The sequence below is a fragment of the Apium graveolens genome, chromosome 4, assembly GCF_009905375.1.
Source record: "Apium graveolens cultivar Ventura chromosome 4, ASM990537v1, whole genome shotgun sequence".
NCBI lineage: Eukaryota > Viridiplantae > Streptophyta > Magnoliopsida > Apiales > Apiaceae > Apium > Apium graveolens.
This window is the reverse complement of record NC_133650.1, coordinates 186,654,979-186,674,918: the sequence shown is the minus strand read 5'-3', so window position 1 is coordinate 186,674,918 and position 19,940 is coordinate 186,654,979. Positions and strand designations below refer to the sequence as shown.

At 37.0% G+C, this 19,940-nt stretch overlaps 1 non-coding gene across 1 annotated transcript; it reads right to left on the bottom strand.

Annotated features, from left to right (window-relative positions):
- Window positions 1–3,367: 3,367 nt before the first annotated feature.
- LOC141723246 (small nucleolar RNA R71) lies at window positions 3,368–3,474 on the bottom strand. The gene has a single exon (XR_012576231.1). It is a non-coding gene; the product is annotated as a small nucleolar RNA R71 (small nucleolar RNA).
- Window positions 3,475–19,940: the final 16,466 nt, after the last annotated feature.

Genomic DNA, 19,940 nt, shown 5'->3' with positions numbered 1-19,940 from the left:
CTGCAAGAGGCAAAGAAATTTTCTTTCCTAGATTTATAATGTCCACTTCAATTCATAAAGTTTCATACATTCATTTACTTAATGGTATAGATAGGACAAAAATAGGCAATTGTAAGCAAATGTCCAAAGTTATATTTGGCTCACTTAATATAAAGAATAAGGTAACTGTAAGTCTCAAAATCAATCCATTTATGATGTAGAGGTTTAAGACTTACCCTTACCCCATGCCTGACGTGAGGTCAAATGTGGAATCTAGTGCAACAATGGTTCCTGCACTTGTGGAAGTACACACAAAGGCACACCAACAGGGACCAACCAATGTTGAGACCCTTCATTCGGTACCTTTAGAATCAAGGAAACCAACCATTTCATCCTCTCAAAAGGGTAAAGTGAGTAAAAAGAAGAAAAGCAGGAAAACCTGACAATCATAAATGAGAGTGGTGAGTAACAAACAGTACCTGAGTCACCCTTGGTCAAAAAGACAAAGAAGGCTAAACAATCTGAGTTGACCACTCAAGCCACCTCTGAATCCTCTCAAAAGGATGTAGTTGTAAAACAGGGACAAAAATAGACTCTAGGGGCATCCTCTCAACAGGATGTCTCTATTTGAAAGAGCACTCTCCCTAGTGCACCCTATAAAGAATCTGCACAAACACCTGAAGAAATTCAAGTGTACAGAAGGAGGAATAAGGATGACAAACACAAGGGGAGCACATCTCTTGAAGCTCCCTCATTTACTCAGGGGGAGCTTCCAACACTCAATGCTGACACTCAATAACTTATATCTCAAATCTCTTCTTCCTATAATGAAACTCTTAACTCTGGTTCTCAAGAGTTGCTAACTTTAAGTGACATGGTTCTAGAAACTGTGATCGCCACCCAGGAACCACAATTAGTTGTTGAGAGGCTACATACTGGGGTAGATCTTGATGACACCAATACAAACATAGGGGTCTCATCAGTTTTCACTAAAGACCCTGTGGTAGATACAAATGCACCTTCATGTGCAAATCAATCTTCACAGGTTGTTAGGTTTCAGGGTAGGACTCCTGAGGGGGAGCTATCTAAATATTCTCCAATTCAATTGGAGGTTTCTCTTCTGGGAACAACTCCCCTCAAAACCCAAGCTGAAATTGCTCTCACAATTGAAGGTAGGAGTTCAATTGCCAATGATCCTGCTATAGGGGAGGCAAGTTTAGCACATTCACGTGTAAGCTCACTACAAAATAAGCAAGGGTTTGAGGCTAAAGTACATGACATTTATTGAGTGGCATTTATGACACTTTATAATGCTCTAATAATCTTTGAATTGATGTATTTGTACTCAAGTTGTTAAGTATTTTAACGTGTTTTTGAGTGTTTTTGAATTTCCGGCATTAATCTGTGAATCAGGTGAATTATCATTATTTTGGTGCTAATTTGGTGTCAAGGTGGTGTTGGAATAAAAGCTCGTGGAAAGCCGGCTCGAAGCAGCAAGGAAAAAGATGAAATCCGAGTTTTTCCTAGAAGGACGGCGCGCCCGCACTGTGATAGCGTGCGCCCGCGCCAGGATTCCAGAATGACAACACGCCCGCGCTGCGATAGCACGCGGCCGCGCCGGTGCGGAAAATATGAATCCTGATTTTAATTTGATTCTAAGTGGGGAGACTTCCAGATTGCAAAGGGATGCTATATATATTTAAATTAGAACGTTTTTATAGAGAGATATACCAAAGCGCAAGGAGAGCCGTAAGAAGATCGTTTTAGTACAATTCAACGAAGACGAAGAAGATCTTGTTTTTTACTTGTGAATCTTTGTTTTAAGTTGTATTTGGATGCTAGTTTTCTTACTTGTGAACCTTTACTCTTGCTTGTACTTGGTTTTATTTATTCGTTATAAAGACTACGTGTGTTATACCATGCTTCCATCGGAACCCACGTTGATGATGAGTCTGATCATGGGCTAATCATTATCATGGGGTTTTAGCGGATTTATTTATGGATTTCTTTAGTTAAATTATTTTGATACCTTAGTATGTGGTGATTGATTGATATCCTAGTATTGGTTGTGCGTATTCGTCTTATGAGCATCGCGAACTTATAAGATAGTGTGTTAATTCTTAATGAAGCGACAGTGAATTTAAGGATTTAGAACTTGCCATGCTAGCATAGGTTCATGTGTTATTGTTATGCATGATTCGTAGGTAATTTTACCCATTTTATTTTCCTTTTATAATCAAGATAGATAACTTGTGCTTACACCATTATGTTGTCAAATAATATAGACATATAGGGTCTCAATATAATTGGTGTCTATTCAACTTCTATCTCTTTTGTGGATGTATGGTAGTATAGTACTCGTGCAACGAAAATTGGCGTTTACCAGTTTCGTGTTGATTGATTAGTGTCATCATCATTGCATGTTAAGGTTGAGAATAATAAGGCTATTGAATGAAGTATTTAATGAAGTTAGAATCCCATGTTTGTCATATATATTAATTCAGTCAATCTTAATTTCATAGTTATAATTCTTAGTTATAAACAACCTCAATATGTTATCATCTTAGCATTGAATAATAACCATACATTGTTGCTAAAGTGCGTGAATTAATTAGTTAACCAATACAGCCTCTGTGGGAACGAACTAGAAAAGATTCTATACTACTTGCAAACTCGTATACTTGCGTGTAATATTAGCGCGTGTTTAGCGACTAACAAGTTTTTGGCACCGCTTCCGGGGACTGCAGTGTTAAATTATAGTTTATGTGCTTTCCATCAGTGGTCGTTAAAGTTCATTGAATCGGACATTGTTACTTATTTATTCCTTGTTTTATTTCAGGTACTCTAGCAAGGGTGTATGCATACGCGTTAGCGTACTCGTAAGAGAACACTGGATAAAGCCGAGGAAGAACTTGTGGTAGTTCGTAAGGAAGTTTTTGAGGAAGAAAAAAAGGTAGAAGAAGAAGAAGAGAAAGTTGAAGAACCAACTTTAGTAGAGATGGGTGATCAAGCGGACAATCTGAAGGTTTTGATGGACTATTCTCAGCCTAAGATTAATGATATTCAGTCAAGCATCATCAGACCAGCCATCAGGGCTAATACTTTTGAGATCAAGTCAAGCACGATTCAGATGATACAGAACTCAGTTCAGTTTCGGGGTTCTCCTACTGAAGACCCCAACATGCACATCAGGGATTTCATCGAGATCTGCGACACCTTCAAGTTTAATGATGTGACTGAAGATGCTATCAAGCTACGCCTCTTCCCATTCTCTCTAGGGGACAAAGCTAAGTGCCGGTTACACTCTCTACCAGCAGGGTCTATCACCACTTGGGAGGATCTTACGCAAAAGTTTCTCAATAAATTCTTCCCTATGGCGAAGACTGCTGCAATTAGGAATGCTCTTACTCAGTTTGCTCAGCAAACTGAAGAATCTCTGTATGAGGCTTGGGATCGATATAAGAAGATGGTAAGGAAGTGCCCACACCATGGCATGCCTGATTGGATGATTATTAACTATTTATACAATAGATTGGGTGCTACTTCTAGACCCATGCTTGCTGCAGCATCAGGAGGAGCCTTGTGGGCTAAAAGGTATGATGAAGCTTATGAATTAATTGAACTGATGGCTGCTAATGAATACCAGAATCCTTCCCAGAGACTGACTCAGGGAAAGGTAGCTGGAATTATGGAGTTGGATGCAGCAACTGCTATAACTTCCCAACTTAAGGCTTTGATGATGAAGGTGGCCACTTTGGCTAGTTATGGAGTTAATCAAATCGCTAGTGTCTGTGAGCTTTGTGCTGGTGCCCATGAGACTGATCAGTGCGTGATTTCTAGTGAATCAGCTCAGTTCGTGAGCAACTTTCAGCGTTCAAAGCAGCCTGTGCCAGCCACTTATCATCCCAATAAGCACAATCATCCTAATTTTATTTGGAGCAACGCTCAGAATGCAGTTCAACAACCTTATCAGCAATATCGAGCTAAGAAGTACAACCCCCCTGGTTTTCAGCAACCGCAATATGCACCAAGACCGCAACTCCAGCTGTAACAAGCTAATAAAAAATCTGAACTAGAGGAGTTGAAGCTTATGTGCAAGAGTCAAGTTATTTCTATCAAGACCTTGGAAAATCAAATTGGGCAAATTGCCAATGCCTTGCTAAATCGTCAACCTGGTATATTACCTAGTGACACTGAAGTGCCAGAAAGGAAGGAAGCTAAGGAGCAGGTAAAGGCAATCACTTTGAGGTCTGGAAAGGTTGCGAATTGTAATAACCCCAAAATTTTCAACTTTTTGTAACCCTTGTGAATAGTGTTTTAGCTGAATGAGAAAACTTTTCACGCCACACTATGTAGGGGTTCTGTTATGGATATTCTGGGATATTATTAGTACTCTATGTAGTATATAAGTGTATGTAAAGATCGTCAGGATCCAATTCCGAACACTTTGGTTTTTCCCGGAAATCCACTAGATACGGAGAGAATTGAGTATAAGGTAACAGGATAAAAAGGATTTAAATTAAAGGATTATAATAGAGGATCATAAAAAGGAATATAATGTATTGAGAAAGGTTAAGGGAACCTAAGTAATAAGATCCCGGGTATGATCCTTCAAACGATAAACGAGAACGAAAGTTAAGCGAACCGTATAACAGATCAGCGGTCATTAGGCAAACGATTAGGAAGTTAATCAAGGGGATTAGTGGGGATGATGTCATCCAACCAATAGAAAGAGGACAAGGAGGGGAGGATGACATCATGAGGATGACACAAGCATGACATGGGAAGGAAGGAGGTGTGGTGGCTTTATAACCACACAAATTCAAGGGCAAGAAGGTAATTGACTAAATCAAACACAAAAACAAATCAACCAAGCCAAGCAAATTCATTCTTGATTAAAATCAAAAAGAAACCAAGGCCTTGTTCATCTTTGCTCTCGGCTTTTCACTATTCAAAAGGCAAGAAAAATTCAAAAATCAAAGATCCAAGCTTCCTAAATTGGTGAGTAAATTCCCTAATCATCTTCATGCTTAGTTAGGGCTATATCATGAGTTTAAGCCATTAATTCCTTCTCAATCTTCTTCATTTAATCAAAGAAGAAGACTATGAATAGTGTTTTCAAGTTTTCAACATGAAGTTTTTTCTTGTTTTCCTTGAAGATCCAAGCATTCCTAAGACTTCTCAAAGCTTCTTAAGGCTTCCTAGCTCCTCCCACCACTTCAAGGAAGGTATACCATCTCCAAACCCTAGATTCCTATATATTATAAGATGATTTTGATTAGTAGGATGATATTGTAGCTTGTTGTTGTGATTAGAGTTTGGGATTTGAAATGGTAGTGAAATGGAATGGTAAATGTTGTGGTTTTGATTAAAAGAACTTAAGTATGAATAAATTTAAGCTTAGGCATAAGTATGAATGATTAAATTGAATTGGTTGGGGTTGTTATGATGTGATAAGGATGGATGTTGGTTGTATGTTGGATTTGAGGTTGATTTGGGTTGGTTTTGAATGGTTTAAAATTGGGAAATCGCGTAAATATAGCCGTCGTAAAGTCCGATTTTCTTTGGAATGTTTTTGTGCATAGCATTAGGACCCGAGAACCCCCTGCTAGATTATGACCACTGCCACTTTTAGATAGCTCATGTTACGAGCTTCGTTTTGATATGTAGTTCGTTCGATTCCGATGCACGGTTTAGGAGAAACGACCGTTTCAAGTAACGGCGTTTCGCGAACGAAACTTTTCCCCTCACCTTACTTTGAAACATAGGTTAAAGACCAAAAAGGGTTAATTAATGTATGAAACATTTATGGTAAGTGTGTTAGGCAGTTGGTAAGACACTCGCGAAGGAATCGCTTTAAAACTCGTAAAGGTTAAATTATTAAAAATGGTGGAGCTGAGGGTACCCGAGTGACTTAAGCGAATCAGTGAGCGCAAAACAAGCGTTAGAGTCTAAGTTAGTTAAAGTATAGATTTACAAGTGATTTTGGTTTAATTCCAACTTACTTGTTGTTTACAGGTTACCAGACTCGTCCCGAGCCTTTTATCACCCCAAGTCGCTCAGGCAAGTTTTTTACCCGTTATACTGTTGTAGTGATGTATATATGTATATGCATTATCTTGTGATAGATGCATGTTGGTTAATTAGCAAATGTTGCGATATATTGAAGCATGCTGATATGGTATATATATGCATGCCTGTTTCGTATTCTTGCCATATATATCTGTTGGTTTAGTTGATAATACCTATGCTAGAGAATAGCGGTAATTTGCATATACCCTTAGTATAGGGACCCAAAGGTGAAAACATTTTCTAAAACCGGGAGTCGAGGATCCCGAGTAGATTATATATGTAATAACCCCAATTTTTGGGAAATTTTTGAAACCCTTATGAATAGTGTTTTTGCTGAATGAGAAAACTTTTCATGCCACACTATGTAGGGGTTCTGATATGGATATTCTGAGATTTTATTAGTACTTTATATGGGATATAAGTGTATGTAAAGATCGTCAGAATCCAAATCCGAACACTTTGATTTTTCCCGGAAATTCACAAGATACGGAGAGAATTGAGTATAAGGTAACAGGATAAAAAGGATTTAAATTAAAGGATTATAGGAGAGGATCATAAAAGGAATATAATATATTGAGAAAGGTTAAGGGAACCTAAGTAATAAGATCCCGGGTATGATCCCTCAAACGATAAACGAGAACGAAAGATAAGCGAACCGTAAAACAAATAAGTGACCAAGAGACAAGCTTGTACAAGAAGCCAGGGATTGTGACATCATCAAACCACAAGGTGTGGACAAGTGGGAGCATTATGACATGTGCAAGGTGACATAAGCATGACATGGGAAGGAAGGAGGTGTGGTGGCTTTGTAACCACACAAATTCAAGGGCAAGAAGGTAATTGACTAAAACAAGCACAAAAACCAAGCAACCAAGCCAAGTAAAATCATTTTCATCAAAAATCAAAAGCAACCAAGGCTTTGTTCTTCATTGCTCACGGCTTTTCACTATTCAAAAGGCAAGAGAATTCAAAAATTCAAGATCCAAGCTTCCTAAATTGGTGAGTAAATTCCCTAATCATCTTCATGCTTAGTTAGGGCTATATCATGAGTTTAAGCCATCAATTCCTTCTCAATCTTCTTCATTTAATCAAAGAAGAAGACAATGAATAGTGTTTTCAAGTTTTTAAACTTGAACTTTTCTTGGTTTTCTTGAAGATCCAAGCATTCTAAAGACTTCTCCAAGCTTCTTAAGGCTTCCTAGCTCCACCCACCACTTCAAGGAAGGTATACCATCTCCAAACCCTAGATTCCTATATAGTATAAGATGATTTTGATTAGTGGGTTGATATTGTAGCTTGTTGTTATGATTTAGAGTTTGGGATTTGGAATGGTAGTGAAATGGAATGGTAATTGTTGTGGTTTTGATATAAAGGAACTTAAGTATGATTAAAGTTAAGTTTAAGCATAAGTATGAATGATTAAATTGAATTGGTTGGGGTTGTTATGATGTGATGAGGATGGATGTTGGTTGTATGTTGGATTTGAGGTTGAATTGGGTTGTGATTGTGGGTTGATTGTGAGATGATTTGGAGTTGTTTAAAATTGGGTAATCGCGTAAACATAGCCGTCGTAACGTCTGATTTTCTTTAGACTGTTTTTGTGCATAGCATTAGGACCCGAGAACCCCCTGCTAGATTATGACCACTGCCATGTTTAGATAGCTCATGTTACGAGCTTCGTTTTGATATGTAGTTCGTTCGATTCCGATGCACGGTTTAGGAGAAACGACCGTTTTAAGTAACGGCGTTTCGCGAACGAAACTTTTCCCCTCGCCTTACTTTGAAACATAGGTTAAAGACCAAAAAGGGTTAATTAATGTATGAAACATTTATGGTAAGTGTGTTAGGCAGTTGGTAAGACACTCGCGAAGGAATCGCCTTAAAACTCGTAAAGGTTAAATTATTAAAAATGGTGGAGCCGAGGGTACCCGGGTGACTTAAGCGAATTAGTGAGCGCAAAACAAGCGTTAGAGTCTAAGTTAGTTAAAGTATAGATTTACAAGTGACTTTGGTTTAATTCCAACTTACTTGTTGTTTATAGGTTACCAGACTCGTCCCGAGCCATTCGTAACCCCAGTCGCTCAGGCAAGTTTTCTACCCGTTATACTGTTGTTGTGATGTAAATATATGTATATGCATTATCTTGTGATATTGCATGATTGTTATTAGCAAATTTTGCGATATATTGTAGCATGTGATATGGTATATATGCATGCCTGTTTCATATTCTTGAAATAAATATATGTTGGTTCATTTGATAATACCTATGCTAGAGGATAGCGGTAACTTGCTTATACCCTTAGTATAGGGACCCAAAGGTGAAAATATTTTCTAAAACCGGGAGTCGAGGATCCCGAGTAATCTTGTATATATGGATATGGATATATATATATATATATATTTATATATATATATGGTTATAGTTTTCCAAACTATTAATCGAATAAGGTTTATTCGATAACTTTAACTTTATTTATTTATTTGAATATTATTTGAATATTCATTCGAGGGCTTATGACTCTTTTATATTATTTATTGAATATTATTTGAATATTCATTCGAGGACTTATGACTCAGTTTATATTATTTAATGAATATTATTTGAATATTCATTTGAGGATCTATGACTCCGATTATTTGCTGAAATATATTCTTTATTTTATTAAAGAATAAGATGTCAATAATCAAACTTATTTTCGATTATTCAAATAAAGATAATACTTTCATATAAGTATAGCTTTGGTTATTTAATACTCGTTTCAAGTATAAATTTTAAAACTTCTACTTCAATTATTTTTATAAAGATTATTCTTTATGGGAATATTAATTAAAATAATAATATTCAGTCATTTTCTAAAATATTCTGGGGACTGATTTACTTCATTAAATCAGCCTTACTCCAAACACTCTTTAAAGTGTTTTCGAGTCTTCAAAATGATTTTTAAAAGTCAGAGCGGATCCCAAAACTCATTTTTATATTTAAGATCTTCCTTTTAAGGGGATTTAAATACTCGCTCAAAACCTGGGGAATCCGGCTCTGTGGTGTATTTTATATTCGCAACAAGGTTGCAGATTTGGTAAATGAATTGATTACTTGCCCAACGTTCGGGAAGTAAGCCCCTCTCATTGAGTCGGCATAAGCGACAGGCCGGGGTACGGTCTATTATTGTGTAAGTGGCTCAGTGGGAGTCCATCAAATGCATAAGTGGCTGAGTGGCAGTCCAGCATAGGTCTTAATTATGACCAGGGTGATGACCAGTGGGGAATTCGTCCATCTACTAGTAGAAAAGGTTACTTATTGGTATCTTTGCCTGATCAGCAAGATATCGGGTTTATGCCAAAATTCTTTTCCTTTCCAAAATTCATTGGATGTTTTAAACTCTGTTCATACTTTACATAACAGAGGTTCCAGGAAATGTTTAAGAGATATATATATGTGGATATATATATATCGGGACTAAATAAAGTATCTCGTAACTTTATTTCATTCAATAATATTTCAAAGATTGAATCTATTTAAGTCTTATCTTGTGGTCTCATCAGTGGGATGAACTTTTGAAACTGATTATAACTTGAATGGTGGTAGTTCAAGTAGTATTGGGAAAGATATAAGTATATTGGGGTATTTGGTAACCTCATCTTTTAAACTTATATCTAATTAATAATTGTCTTATGAATGACAAAGATTTTCAGAAAAACGTTGAGACAAGGTTAGATATATGAGATCACCTTGCAACGATATTTTTATACAGTTATACACTGGGATTTTGTGTATATTATGCATGGAAGAAGACTTCCAATATTTTGAAAAGTATATATGTATATATACTGAATATTTTGCGACTTCATCGCATTAAGATATCAAACTTGGTTCATTTCTTTTGACCAAGACTTTCATGAGTATTATGAGTAGGCTCATATATTGTAAATCATTATACATATTATTTTGGTGCGCTTGCTGCTCACCCTTGCTTTATTTCTTCATCACACAACAACAGTTAGGAAAGATGGCCAGACTCCAGCAGACCCAGCGTAAGCGCGTGGGAAGCGTCCCGCGTCTTCCCGTTGATGTTGTAGCTGCTATAGCTGCAGAGGTAGATCTATTGTAGATCAGACCATCTACTTTTGAGAATCAATTATGTATAATTATAACTTGTGGCAGATAATGGCAATTAACTGTAAATTTATCAAGTAATCATTTTGGGTTGTAATAACTTTTAAATTGTGGATTCAAAGACTTGTACTTATTTAAATTTCATCTCTGAGACTATAACGGGTTGTGGTGTGTGTTAGTGTGGGGTCACAGCATAAGGTCATTTATTATTAATTAAGTGAAGTGATATTGTGGAAAGAAAGACCGTGACGACCCGGATCCCCGACCCCGGATCTGGGGGTGTTACAGAAATGGTATCAGAGCTAAGCGTTATAAACCTCAGAGATGATGGGACGTTAAGATAATAAGTTCACTAAGATAATAAGAACTCTTGCCAAGTTCATAGTCGGACTACCTAACGTAGTACTGACAGTTAAAACCCTTATGGGAACCCTTATAAATATCGTGATAGGAGCGTAGTTCGTTATCGTATATGGTAGCCGGACTCCGAACCCTGAGGTTGAGGAGCAACATCGCGATGATATTTTATTACTAATTGGAGATTGGATTGTGGATCCGATAGAGTGTCCTAATGCAGGACCGGATGATGTTGATATTGAGGATTTAGCGGTTGAGGATGTTGTCCTAGAAGGGATAGTTGTTGAGGAGGATCCCATGGAGGATCCTGACAGGATTGGATAAAGGACCACTGATGAATTGATGACCATGGTTTGGTCGACTACCAGAGGTAGGATTGGCCGGTCACTACCGTAGGTTCGTTCAAGTTGTAAAGATAGTAGCCCCTTTAACGCGGCTTACTCGTAAGACTGAGAAGTTTGAATGGACAGAGAAATGCGAGAACAGCTTTCAAGAACTGAAGCAGAGGTTGGTGATGGCCCCTATGCTGGCGTTGCCGGATGGAAAAAGGAGATTTTGTGATTTGTAAGTGACGCTTCGCATAAGGAATTAGGGTGCTTCTTAGCACAGCAAGATAATCGCGTCTGCGTCAAGACAATTAAGGTAATATGAAATTCGATATCCCCGCCCATGAGCTTAGGCTCGTGGCAATAGTTTTACCCTAAAGATTGGAGGCACTACTTGTATGGAGAGAAGTGCGAGAATTACCTAAGCCATAAGTGCTCTAGTACATTCTTACGTAGAAAGAGCTCAACAGACGCCAGAGGAGGCGGTTAGAGCTAATCAAGAATTATGATTGGGAGATTCTTTATCATTCGGGGAAAGCCAATATGGTGGCTGATGCCCTTAGTAAAAAGGAGAGACTCAAGAGGTTAATGTCTTTGGGAAAGTTGATAAGAGATTTTGAAAAAAAAAAAAATGGAAATAGATATGAAGGTAACCGGAGCCGGTACCGAAAAGCTGTTTGAGATTGCAATACAGTCCGAATTATCGGAAAAGAGCATATTGTGCCAGAGAAAGGTGATGAATGAAGGCAGAGAGCCAACAAATAAATATGAGATTAATACCGAGAAAGAGGATAAGGGAATAATGAGGTATTCCTATAGAATTTGGGTTTCGAAAGTTCAAGAGCGTAAGGATGAGAACTTAGATGAGAGCCATAGTTTGAGGAATAAGATTTAGAGCAAACCCTGAACGTGATAGTCAGGGAGGTCGCCATCAAGATAGAAGGAACCCATGACATAATGGAGAGGAAAATGAGGATTTTAAATTAAAAGATGACCCCAATTATGGGGAGTAGGATGAAACATTTCATACTAAGGAAACAGAAAGTCGAGTAAGGAAAGGAGAACCGAGACGGTACTCCTATACGATAATTTATAGACCAGTCTAGACAGAACTTAGACTATTATCCCCAACCACCACCCTGAGGAAACAATGTGGTGTGAAATTCTTTCATAACCTTTAAATCGCTAAGCTCTCAGAGTTCCAAGGAACAGGCTGACCCAGCCGAGGCAAGAGCCTGGCTAAAGGAAATATAGGAATCATTTGAGATTCTAAATGATTGACGAATCACAAAAGACTGTTTTTATCACTCACCCTCCCAAGAGAGAGACCACCCGCTGGTGAAAGGCCAAGGAAGGCACGAAGCAAGAGATTATAATAAACTGATTAAAGTTCAGCCAATTGTTTTCGGGATCGTAATTCCCAAGGTTATGGAATAGTGTAAAAGCTTTAGAGCCAGAACAAAGGCAGACGAGTATGATGAATTATGAATCTAAGCTGTAAAAGTTGTTAAGATTCGTTCTGAAGACGCGAATCCAGAATGACGGGATATTTGAAATCAATGCTTATGTTGTGTTGGTTCGTGAAATAATGATAAGAGAAAGGAAAATAAAAAGGAATTGAAGTGGAAAGGAATAAAAAGGCAACAGAGTTTGAGGAATGATAAGGGAGTTGGGTATGAGGAAACCCTAAAGACTCCTATTAATAGAAATAGAAAAGTATATGATCGTCAGGATGAGGGTGATTCACCATGAGTTAAAGTTGACGGTTGAAGGCATAAGAGATGCATATAGTTTATCCCCTGTAAGTTGGGAGGATTCGAGGAAACCTTGAGATAATTCGAAGGATAAATAATGAGACGCGGATAGACTAAGGGGATAAGAAAGTAAGAAATTAAGAAAATTGGATGAAGGAAGTGACCTTCAAGAAGGTGAAGTGTAAGACCGGTGGCATGATACCCAGAAAGGGAGACGCCAGATATGAAAGATATCCCAACATTGAGGTGACTGTTGAGATAAACAACAAAAGTAAATAAGGAATTATTAAGAAGAAGTTCACGTTGAACACGACCAATATCTTCCAGAACATCCATGTTATCGTTACCAGATTAGGCAAGAAAAGCGGATAACCGTTGTTATCTTTTGGAGGCCATTTTGATTAACCTCATTTTGTATACAGATGTTATTGTGAAATTAGGCATTTACTATCGAGGTGGGAATGATTGAATAAGATACCCATATCAGGGATATATGACTTTATTTATCCATGGAAGGATGCTTGTACCTTTTTAAAGGTGGAATTAAGGATAGAACATCGGTAACTTAAAACGAATCCCAGGGGAATGCATAAAGGTTGGCATTTCACCCTTGATAGGGATAGTATGAGTTTTGACAGTATGATTGGGAAAGGGTTAAGGTAACAACAACCTTTAAGAATCAGTGGAGAAATTTTGCAGAAGTATATAGACAATGGTTCTACTATTAGTAAATGGTATTGTGATATGCCCTGTATCTAGGGAATACAGGAGGAACGATTGAAGGATAACCTTAGAGGTTTTACAAGGAGAAAGGTAATATTCAAAATTCTCAAGAATAAAAATGTTGATAAAGGAAATATGACATAATTATAATGTTGCCAAGTGGGGCACGTGTTAAACCACGAGAAAGTATGGATCGAACCAGTAATGGTCGAAATTGTTCAGGGCAATTAGGACTTAAGATAAAAAAAAATGTTGTAAGTATGATTGAGAGTCAGTCTTGACAGTGATTAGCCTCTAAAGACCGAGGCAATAACTTATGGAAAAATGGTGATATTTTTTTTCCCATCTGATTTTAAGGAAAACATCTTCACTCAAGCAGTGATCGGAAATAAGGTAGAAAATTTATTTGGAGGTGGTTAAAATGACATTGACTGTAAGGAAATTTTACTATCAGGAAAGGCCAAAGAGGTGGCCGACACTTTAAGGGTAAGAGGATAATTATAGGCGCGTGTGCCAAACGAATACAGTGATGATGGTTAAAAATGTGAAGGTTGAATTATGGTTTGGAAGATTGACATTCCTTCTGATGACTGTGCAATACCCAACCGTAATAGTAGTTGGTAAAGGTTTAATTCGTGTAATCGCCATGAACGGGCTATCTATCTTAGAAGGTCCTATCTTGAGATAAGCCAGGACCATGTTTCAAAAAGGACTAGATGAACCCTTGAGTTAATTCTTCTATTTAGGGCGTATGATTAAGAATAGTATTAACCTGCTATCGTTGCTTTGATTGAAACTCTTCTACACTTTTATCTGCTTCATGTCATGTATGTATGTTAGGATCAGGAGTGTTCTTCATGAATTGTGATTGGTGGTTATGTTAACTCCTTAGAAGGATTTGATACGACATGTATGGACTCGGTATGGTTAGATATTAAGATTTCATGGAACGTGAATGACTACAGTAGGTCAATGGTGGACCATAGTAAGGCAGCAATGATTCTGTGAGTAATGAGCTGATTACAACCGTGAAAGTTGTATTGGAATGGGTGTTGAGATTGAGTACCACTAATCGGGTCGTGGTAGTGTATAAGTTATCATTGATAGACTAATTAAGTAGAGTATCTACCTAGTGAATTATTATTCTTTCTTATCAATAAGAGAGTCGTATTATTATACGAGGAAGGTTGCGGTGCGATCATAGAATTCTAGTAACGATGATGTATAGAATAAGATCCCAGATTCGATTTTCGATGTCGAGGGAGTTTCAAAGGTGATTGTGTATAAGCTCGAGGAAGAGCATGGGTCCATAGAATGATGGACGGGATAGCAAAAATATTTAGGCACGTGAAATGCGATGTTATAACACTTGATGTTGATATAAATACATATATGTTTTGTTCTTCTATGACAAACCTCTATAGTTCAGAGGTAGATTCCAAGCCAGATATTTTATGGCAATAAATTTTTTATATGAATATACAATTCTCTTCAATTCGTTCTTTTCTCTTCTTTTCATTTCATGTAAGCTGAGAAGAACAACCCTTCCAGAAGGGGAGGTATTGCCGAATGACTATCTATCTGTGTGATAGAAGCCTAGTAGGATACCAACTATTGTTTAATTGCTTGTCAAGTACTAAAGGCTGGCCACCTTCTGTACTAACTATGCGAGATAACAAGTGTTCATGATCATAGTGATCTCTCAATAAATTCTTTTACTTCTATATGAAGGATTAAGCTTTCGAAAATAGAAACAGCAAAAAAAAGGAGTAATAAAGTGGTGGTAGTATGCGGAATGGGAACACATTCGTGATACTAAGGTTGACGTGGTTATTAAAAGGTTACAGAACGCTAACAAGCAAAAGTATAACCCGTATAATATTAGGAACGGAAGGTAGTAGCGATTACGAACTGGAAAAGAATGGGTATTGAGAAGCAGAAGCTCTAATGATAAAAGCTATAATGAGAGTCTGTGCAATAGACTTGAAAGAATTTGGAATGATCACTTAATTCGGATTGAGTTATCTTACGATAATAGATCATATGTCATTATCGAGATGTCGCCTTATGAGATCCTTGAGGGAAGACAATGTCGATCTCCCTTATGTTAGGATGAAGTTGTAGAGCGCAAGATGCTCGGACCCGCAGTAGTCCAAAGGACCAAGGATATGATAGATCTAATCAGAGGACGGCTGGTAGTAACCCAAGATGGACATGATAAGTATGTTGATTTGACACGAAAGGATAAAGAGTATGAAATAGGGGACCTAGTAATGTTATAGGTATCCCTTGGAAAGGATTGATGAGGTTCGGAAAGAAAGAAAAGCTAAGTCTACAATTTGTTGGACCCTTGGATATATTAGGACGTTTGGGAAGTTAGCATATGAGCTAACCCTACCCCCGAACCTGTAGCAAGTTCATAACGTGTTCCACGTATCAATGTTAAGGAAGTGTATTCAGATGCCAGATAAATAGAGGCATATGAGCGCATAGATATGCAACCCGACGTAACCTATATGGAGCAACTAGAAAGGGTTATAGATCGAAAAGGGACAAGTGCTTAGGAGAAGGGTTATCAAACTAGTCAGAGTTTGATGGTAGAACCACAATGTGGGAAAATTTACTCGAGAGTTAGAAAGTGCAATGCTAAGAGAGTATCCCTATTCACTTTCTATCTGATTCCGGGACGGAATCCTTTTAAGGAGGGGAGACTGTAATAACCCCAATTTTTGGGAAATTTTTGAAACCCTTATGAATAGTGTTTTTGCTGAATGAGAAAACTTTTCATGCCACACTATGTAGGGGTTCTGATATGGATATTCTGAGATTTTATTAGTACTTTATATGGGATATAAGTGTATGTAAAGATCGTCAGAATCCAAATCCGAACACTTTGATTTTTCCCGGAAATTCACAAGATACGGAGAGAATTGAGTATAAGGTAACAGGATAAAAAGGATTTAAATTAAAGGATTATAGGAGAGGATCATAAAAGGAATATAATATATTGAGAAAGGTTAAGGGAACCTAAGTAATAAGATCCCGGGTATGATCCCTCAAACGATAAACGAGAACGAAAGATAAGCGAACCGTAAAACAAATAAGTGACCAAGAGACAAGCTTGTACAAGAAGCCAGGGATTGTGACATCATCAAACCACAAGGTGTGGACAAGTGGGAGCATTATGACATGTGCAAGGTGACATAAGCATGACATGGGAAGGAAGGAGGTGTGGTGGCTTTGTAACCACACAAATTCAAGGGCAAGAAGGTAATTGACTAAAACAAGCACAAAAACCAAGCAACCAAGCCAAGTAAAATCATTTTCATCAAAAATCAAAAGCAACCAAGGCTTTGTTCTTCATTGCTCACGGCTTTTCACTATTCAAAAGGCAAGAGAATTCAAAAATTCAAGATCCAAGCTTCCTAAATTGGTGAGTAAATTCCCTAATCATCTTCATGCTTAGTTAGGGCTATATCATGAGTTTAAGCCATTAATTCCTTCTCAATCTTCTTCATTTAATCAAAGAAGAAGACAATGAATAGTGTTTTCAAGTTTTTTAACTTGAACTTTTCTTGGTTTTCTTGAAGATCCAAGCATTCTTAAGACTTCTCCAAGCTTCTTAAGGCTTCCTAGCTCCACCCACCACTTCAAGGAAGGTATACCATCTCCAAACCCTAGATTCCTATATAGTATAAGATGATTTTGATTAGTTGGTTGATATTGTAGCTTGTTGTTATGATTTAGAGTTTGGGATTTGGAATGGTAGTGAAATGGAATGGTAATTGTTGTGGTTTTGATATAAAGGAACTTAAGTATGATTAAAGTTAAGTTTAAGCATAAGTATGAATGATTAAATTGAATTGGTTGGGGTTGTTATGATGTGATGAGGATGGATGTTGGTTGTATGTTGGATTTGAGGTTGAATTGGGTTGTGATTGTGGGTTGATTGTGAGATGATTTGGAGTTGTTTAAAATTGGGTAATCGCGTAAACATAGCCGTCGTAACGTCCGATTTTCTTTAGACTGTTTTTGTGCATAGCATTAGGACCCGAGAACCCCCTGCTAGATTATGACCACTGCCATGTTTAGATAGCTCATGTTACGAGCTTCGTTTTGATATGTAGTTCGTTCGATTCCGATGCACGGTTTAGGAGAAACGACCGTTTTAAGTAACGGCGTTTCGCGAACGAAACTTTTCCCCTCGCCTTACTTTGAAACATAGGTTAAAGACCAAAAAGGGTTAATTAATGTATGAAACATTTATGGTAAGTGTGTTAGGCAGTTGGTAAGACACTCGCGAAGGAATCGCCTTAAAACTCGTAAAGGTTAAATTATTAAAAATGGTGGAGCCGAGGGTACCCGGGTGACTTAAGCGAATTAGTGAGCGCAAAACAAGCGTTAGAGTCTAAGTTAGTTAAAGTATAGATTTACAAGTGACTTTGGTTTAATTCCAACTTACTTGTTGTTTATAGGTTACCAGACTCGTCCCGAGCCATTCGTAACCCCAGTCGCTCAGGCAAGTTTTCTACCCGTTATACTGTTGTTGTGATGTAAATATATGTATATGCATTATCTTGTGATATTGCATGATTGTTATTAGCAAATTTTGCGATATATTGTAGCATGTGATATGGTATATATGCATGCCTGTTTCATATTCTTGAAATAAATATATGTTGGTTCATTTGATAATACCTATGCTAGAGGATAGCGGTAACTTGCTTATACCCTTAGTATAGGGACCCAAAGGTGAAAATATTTTCTAAAACCGGGAGTCGAGGATCCCGAGTAATCTTGTATATATGGATATGGATATATATATATATATATATATATATATATATATTTATATATATATATGGTTATAGTTTTCCAAACTATTAATCGAATAAGGTTTATTCAATAACTTTAACTTTATTTATTTATTTGAATATTATTTGAATATTCATTCGAGGGCTTATGACTCTTTTATATTATTTATTGAATATTATTTGAATATTCATTCGAGGACTTATGACTCAGTTTATATTATTTAATGAATATTATTTGAATATTCATTTGAGGATCTATGACTCCGATTATTTGCTGAAATATATTCTTTATTTTATTAAAGAATAAGATGTCAATAATCAAACTTATTTTCGATTATTCAAATAAAGATAATACTTTCATATAAGTATAGCTTTGGTTATTTAATACTCGTTTCAAGTATAAATTTTAAAACTTCTACTTCAATTATTTTTATAAAGATTATTCTTTATGGGAATATTAATTAAAATAATAATATTCAGTCATTTTCTAAAATATTCTGGGGACTGATTTACTTCATTAAATCAGCCTTACTCCAAACACTCTTTAAAGTGTTTTCGAGTCTTCAAAATGATTTTTAAAAGTCAGAGCGGATCCCAAAACTCATTTTTATATTTAAGATCTTCCTTTTAAGGGGATTTAAATACTCGCTCAAAACCTGGGGAATCCGGCTCTGTGGTGTATTTTATATTCGCAACAAGGTTGCAGATTTGGTAAATGAATTGATTACTTGCCCAACGTTCGGGAAGTAAGCCCCTCTCATTGAGTCGGCATAAGCGACAGGCCGGGGTACGGTCTATTATTGTGTAAGTGGCTCAGTGGGAGTCCATCAAATGCATAAGTGGCTGAGTGGCAGTCCAGCATAGGTCTTAATTATGACCAGGGTGATGACCAGTGGGGAATTCGTCCATCTACTAGTAGAAAAGGTTACTTATTGGTATCTTTGCCTGATCAGCAAGATATCGGGTTTATGCCAAAATTCTTTTCCTTTCCAAAATTCATTGGATGTTTTAAACTCTGTTCATACTTTACATAACAGAGGTTCCAGGAAATGTTTAAGAGATATATATATGTGGATATATATATATATCGGGACTAAATAAAGTATCTCGTAACTTTATTTCATTCAATAATATTTCAAAGATTGAATCTATTTAAGTCTTATCTTGTGGTCTCATCAGTGGGATGAACTTTTGAAACTGATTATAACTTGAATGGTGGTAGTTCAAGTAGTATTGGGAAAGATATAAGTATATTGGGGTATTTGGTAACCTCATCTTTTAAACTTATATCTAATTAATAATTGTCTTATGAATGACAAAGATTTTCAGAAAAACGTTGAGACAAGGTTAGATATATGAGATCACCTTGCAACGATATTTTTATACAGTTATACACTGGGATTTTGTGTATATTATGCATGGAAGAAGACTTCCAATATTTTGAAAAGTATATATGTATATATACTGAATATTTTGCGACTTCATCGCATTAAGATATCAAACTTGGTTCATTTCTTTTGACCAAGACTTTCATGAGTATTATGAGTAGGCTCATATATTGTAAATCATTATACATATTATTTTGGTGGGCTTGCTGCTCACCCTTGCTTTATTTCTTCATCACACAACAACAGTTAGGAAAGATGGCCAGACTCCAGCAGACCCAGCGTAAGCGCGTGGGAAGCGTCCCGCGTCTTCCCGTTGATGTTGTAGCTGCTATAGCTGCAGAGGTAGATCTATTGTAGATCAGACCATCTACTTTTGAGAATCAATTATGTATAATTATAACTTGTGGCAGATA